The following is a 6,325-nucleotide window of genomic DNA, read 5'->3' on the forward strand; positions in this document are numbered from 1 at the left end:
GTGTTTTCTCTGGAGGTAAGACCGGTCCTCTCTCGCCACTGACACTTACCACTGTATGTGAGTGCAGGAAATGCGTGACAGCGTGACAGAGGAGAGAGAGTCTGTGAGTGTGAGAGAGACAGTGGATTGTGGTCAACCACCAGACAGATGCTTGGGGCCCAGACTAGTGCCAGCAGGTCTCTGACAGCAGAGACCTGGCCTCCCTGAAAGGACCCCACTCGTGCCTCTTACAGTTCAAGTGGCATTCATAGTTGTGTTTCAGTGAATGGCAGCTAGGAACAAGAATGAAAATTGAAAAGCAGAAAGAAAGAAGAAAAAAGAGGAAGAGGAGAAAAACCTAAATGCTGCCAGTTTATTTTTAACTTTAGGTGGCAGACATTTCAGTGAGGAACCTTCCACCAGTTTAACACGAGCTAGTTTAACATTAATTAACTCAGAGCGGCCAGCTCTGTGTCCAGCTCTGGTGGCTGTAACATGAGCGAGTGGCGTGCACAGCTTCCTTGGTGGTGTCAGAATACTTATAAAATAACTGACCAATTCTCCCAGTCAACTGTTGCACGGGGTAGGTTTTTGGGGTGTGTATAGGAAGGGGTGAGGGGGTAATATGATGAAATCCTGTCCTGGTACAATACCACCATACAGCCACAGCTCGCCATGCGTGCCTGATACACAGGGGCGGATCTAGAAGGGTGGCATGGGGTGGCAAGTGCCACCCTAAAATGATCTCTTGCCACCCCAAGTGCCACCATAGTTTTGCATATGACAGTGTTGTTTATTAAAATAACATAGCATTAGCACTTTGAGCGTAGTTACAGTTAACAGTGAATATAAATGCTAAAACTGAATATATCGCATAGTGTTCCCCCCCCCTCCATTAACAAATGGTTCAGCCCATAGCACAGACCGTCTTCTTTTCTAGTTTTCAGTAGCAAGATGCTTATGATTGTGCCAGAGCACATTTTGAACAACACCATGGGACTTTCAGATTTCACACAGGTGGTTGGTCGTTGCACTCTGGAAATGGAATGAAGGTGAGTGTTATTAACCCTCTGGGGTCCACGGACTCGCTGCACCTCCAACAGACTTCAACACAGATCTTTGTTCATGACAGTGCAGATTTCTGACATTTTGTGTAATTTAAGCATGTAACAATTAGATTTTTTTTTCTAACAAAAAACAGTGTGAAACTTAAGTTAGATTTGTGTTTGTAAATGAACCGTCCCATGTTGTGTAACTTTCTGGATTTTATACTTATTGGGCTACATATTTATTTATTATACAGGCCATACAGTACATAAAATCACATGTTTTATGTAACTAAAGTGTTTAATTATGTGGGCTTCAGAAAATAATTAAGTTATAGATGATATTTACATGACAAACGTGTATACTTATTGCATTTGAATGTGTGTTTGTGAAAAAAAAGGCTTCGATTTTGCCACCCCATGTGATTTCTTTGCCACCCTAAGAAAATTTCTCTAGATCCGCTGCTGCTGATACACCAGCTTAGCCCTGTCATGATTGCAAGCCCTTCATGCATACAGGGCAGCACATCCAGACACTGTCCCCTGGCACAAAGACCGGGCTGGCTACTTTATTCTTTCATTACCCTACTTCATATTCATCACCTGCGGGCTCTGGTGAAAGTTGCAAAACTACAATGTTTAAAATAATTATGAAATCTGTACTGAGATGTTGCCACACAGTTAAATAATCTATGCCTAATAAGCACCTCACCTGGACAGCGCACAGCATTGTCTGGTTGTTGTAGATTGCCTCGATCGGTGGTGTCTTGTTGTTTAGCCCACAATACTTTGGCAGCCTGGGTGGTGTTTTGGACGTTGCTGCAGGCTGTCCTGAACTGGGGATGTGGGCCAGTAGAGGTGGGTTTGTTTTATTTTTATTTTTTTATTTTGGAAGGTGACGATACACTATGGATTTGTTGTATTCAGCAAAATGATCCTCCTCTCCACAAGTGAGCCATAGAGCCAGGGTGGGCTGACAATCTTGAACCATCACTGGCTGCTTCATCTGCTTCAGTTTTCCAGACGACAAACGTTCTGCTCAGTGGCTCTTTCTAGTTCTTGGGTCTCGCAATTTCCAGGCTAATCTTAAATCCCACTTTTGACACTAGAGTGGCAAGCTCACATCAAAGTGTTAAAATTTGCAATTCTTCTGATCAAAGACCGCTCAGCCTCAGAAATGCAGCTTTATTAGTGTTAACACACGCACACAAACAGGAAATAGTGGCCCCGGCGGTCAGCAATTGTCACGGCAGTCTCAGACATGATGCATTTTAGAGCTCACATACCCATAAATATGGAGCTAGATTGCCATCTTGTGGCCAATAAGAGGAACAATGATATAAATGCCCAAAACACAGGGTAGAATAACAGAAGGGAAACACAGAGGAGACTAAAAATAACCAAAAAACACCAAACTGGAGGTTGGCATATAACTAACACCAAACAGGAACCAACAACTTAGATGCTGAAGCAGTCACTGCACCCGTGGCAGTCCTCTTAATCTGAAAAAAGTAGTGCAGCTCAAATTTGTAATAATCTCAGAAAAGCTGAGTCTAGTTTCAAAAAACTAGACTGAGCTTTTCTAGTAGTAATTTCTGCTGTTACAGGGTGAGAGGTGGGACTTTCAATAAACACGTGATTAAATCATATTGCATATGAGACTAAAACTTCATAATGAGCAAGTTATATTTTTGTGTGCAGCGGGTTGACATTGTGTGACATCGCTTTCCTGTAACCTGTTCATGGTGCAGGTGTGAAAGTTGCAATTGCACTATTCGAGCATGCAACACTAAAAAAGAGGAGTCAGTGTAAATGGAGTTAGTTTTTATAAGTGGTTAGATACAACTTCTCAGCTCAGCAGTGCGGTTTGTCACACATTGTGTTTAGGATGCTAGATGCAGGCTTGCTGTAGTTTCTGGAGTGAGAGACAAAAACATTAACATTAGACTGAATGTTAGACTATAACCAGATCAACAATGCAGTCAAATATGCTATATTTCAATGAAACCTTTCCAACTCTCACTAAGTAAACAGAATAAATCGCCTGTGGTCTCATGCAACAGTCTTTATATACTCTGTTATTTCTGCTGGTGTTCTGTCTGGTACCAGTCTTTGAGTTTCAGCATCCTTTTTTGACCTATAGCAGACCTTTTAGCCATTTTTAGCAAATTATGACACACATACTGTGTCACTTCACACCACATTTTCTCCTGTTTCCATCACATTCACCAAAATCTGCAGTGTAACTTTGACTCTGTGCCTTTTTGGTATCTTGTGACTTTCACTGTACATAGCATTGGACACAGCCATAGCCAGTCAAAATGTGGGACATTATCTCAAGATGTGGGACAGAAAAAATCCTGTGTAGTCCTACTTAAAGAGGGACATCTGATCTCCAGCTGCAGGGTTAACATACAGAGCCAGACAACCATCCACACTCACATTCACAACTATGGCCAATTTAGAATTGTAAGTTAACTTAATGCATGCGTCTGGAGAAGATCGGTGTACACACACAGGCACAGGTCACATGGTAACTTCACAAACTGAGGAAAGGGCCTAGCCAACCCACAGGTTCAAACCCACAGCGCTCCTGCTGTGAGGGGAGAGGGCTAACCGCTCAGGAGATCCAGTTCAAGTTCAGCAGATCATGAAAATGTCTGCGAAATTAGTTCCATGTATTTCCTCAAAAACATCAGAGAGCAGAATGTTTTTGATCCAGTGTTGTTTACACTCATTTACACAAGCTGACCGACCCACATGTCTCCATGTCCACGTTCATACATGTTAAAGTCTCCATCCTGTGACCTTCACTTATTTTTATCCAAGGTGTGAATTGTTGAGCTTGCATGTTGCACCTGGTGGTTTTCACTTGAAGAATGACAAACTATTTGTGGGAATGAGTCACATGCAAGAAGTCACTTGTTTACCTTTGTTTACAAAAAGTGTAACTAGGGGAACTCCATAGGTATTATTTTACACAACATTGAGATATCAGGCCATCGGGTCCTACACATTGCTTGTGAATGAAACTGCAACCCTCTACATAAGAGGTAGGGAACGTTAGTCCTGGAGAGCCGGTGTCCTGCAGGTTTTAGATCTCACCCTGGGTCAACACACCTGAATCAAATGATTAGTTCATTACCAGGAATCTGGAGAACTTCAAGACATGTTGAGGAGCTAATTTAGCCATTTAAATCAGCTGTTGGATCAAGGACATCTAAAACCTGCAGGACACCAGCTCTTGAGGCCTGGAGTTGCCTACCCCTGCTCTATATGATTTCCTCTACACAGCTTTTTTTTTTCTAAACTGCATACATGAACATGACAACACCCAGAAAGAAAGCAAAAGCAAGTGCTTAATCTTAAACATCTTATTCCTCTCACACGGCTAGAAAGCTTAAAGAGCTCAGTGAAACAGGCGTAGGCTAAGAAGGAAAGAGCAAACTGATATTTCCATCCAGAACTGCTAGCTCATTTAAAAGTGAGGAACAATCCTCTGAACATTTCGGTTAAACGATGGGCGGCGAAGACAGAACGCAAGATGCCAAAGATGAAGAAGGCGATGAAAGGAAGTGAGAAAAAGGAAGAGGGGTGGGTTAAGAAAGGAAACCAAAATAGTGAATTGCAACTGTGTAATATGTCAAAGTGCTGCTTGTTATGTTAACTTCACAATCTTTCTGCTGTGTAAATGCAAGACACACACATGACACACACTCTCACACACCGTGCTCTGGGTTTCATGTTTATTACTTTTCAATGTACAATGTAAATTTCCCAGGCATCGCTCCAGCAGCGTGCCAGCTGCTCACAATATTGCTCCTCTTTGGTCCCGACACCTCTCCAGCTTCTCCTGGTGCTGCCCCTTCAACCATCCACGTCACCTCTCCCTCTGCAGCTGAGCCACAACACACACCTCCCTGCCACACTGCCAAACCTCGACAGTGACTCCAAAAGTGGCACGAAGGGATGAACAACCACTCTTCTATAAAATATTCAATCATTTGGTGTTTTGGAGACGATGACGGACAGTGCTGGGTAAGATCTGAGATCCATGAAAGCCAGAAAACGCAACACATCAGTAAATCCTGCAGTAATGTCCTATAGTCTGTCATCTTGAGTGAGACCAGTCCCAGAACCTTAATAACCTCAACCACTTGTAGCAGATGGCCGCCCCTCCCTCAGGTTTCATCCTGTTAAAAGGGAGTTTTTCCTTCCCACTCTAGTGGGGATCGTCTGGTTCTCTTTACCTTGCATTATAAAGCACCTGCAGGCGTCTGTTGTTTTTATTTGAGAATATATAAAAAAACGGAAATGAATCGAAGATGATCACTTATCACTGTATTTAAACCATGCGAGTAAAACAAAGCTCACAAAAAATAGACGATCTCCTTCAGTGTTGGGTTCAGTTTTTATTGTGTTACTGATCTATTCATTTTCATCACCATCATAACCCAGTCAGTCATTGTTGCTGATGCTTTTCAGTCAGAGAAACACAAACAATATCACCACACCATAGATTAATAACAGCGATGCATATCTTACTAATATAGCCACTGTGATATCAGTTTGCTGCAAACTAATGTGGTTTTGACAACACTGGGCCAGAGCTGCACGGAGCCGCTGTAACCTGAAGCTAAAATTGAAAAATTAAATTTAGATGCACAATGAGAATCTCTCGTGCTTTGTAACATGGTGTGTTATTCTGCTGGAAGCCACCATCACAAGATGGGTAGACTGTTGTCAACATTTCTCCAGTATTGTATTATCCAAGCTGGGAGAGTCTGTGTGAATTGTAGCCTCAGTTTCCTGTTCTTAGCTGACAGGAGTGGCACCTGGTGTGGTCTTCTGCTGCTGTAGTCCAACTGCTTCAAGGTTTGAGATGTTGTACATTCAGAGATGCTGTTCTGCAGACTTTGGATGTAATCAGTGTTGGTCAAGTTACTTGAAAAAAGTAAGTTACTAATTACTGATGACTGCTCCAAGAAAGTAATCCCATTACTTTACCGATTACTTATTTTCAAAGATAATTAGTTACTTCATTACTTAGTTGCTTAGTTACTTTTAAAAACATGATACACAACAACAAAGCATGCCTCTGGCATCAACAAGGAATTTTTTAGGGGTGTCAAATTATCGCGTTAATTGCGATTAATTAATTACAATGCTATTTAGCGCGTTATGTTTTTTAATCTCGTTAATCTAATTTTTAATCTCTTGACGTCATTGATTTTGTATGAGAGTTGCTATGTTATAAAATCCGTTTTTATGTGCTGGGCTCCTTGTGCTTGACTTGTTGG

Source organism: Pundamilia nyererei, unplaced genomic scaffold (assembly GCF_000239375.1).
Source record: "Pundamilia nyererei isolate P.nyererei 1_Seehausen unplaced genomic scaffold, PunNye1.0 scaffold00479, whole genome shotgun sequence".
NCBI classification, from domain to species: Eukaryota; Metazoa; Chordata; class Actinopteri; order Cichliformes; family Cichlidae; genus Pundamilia; species Pundamilia nyererei.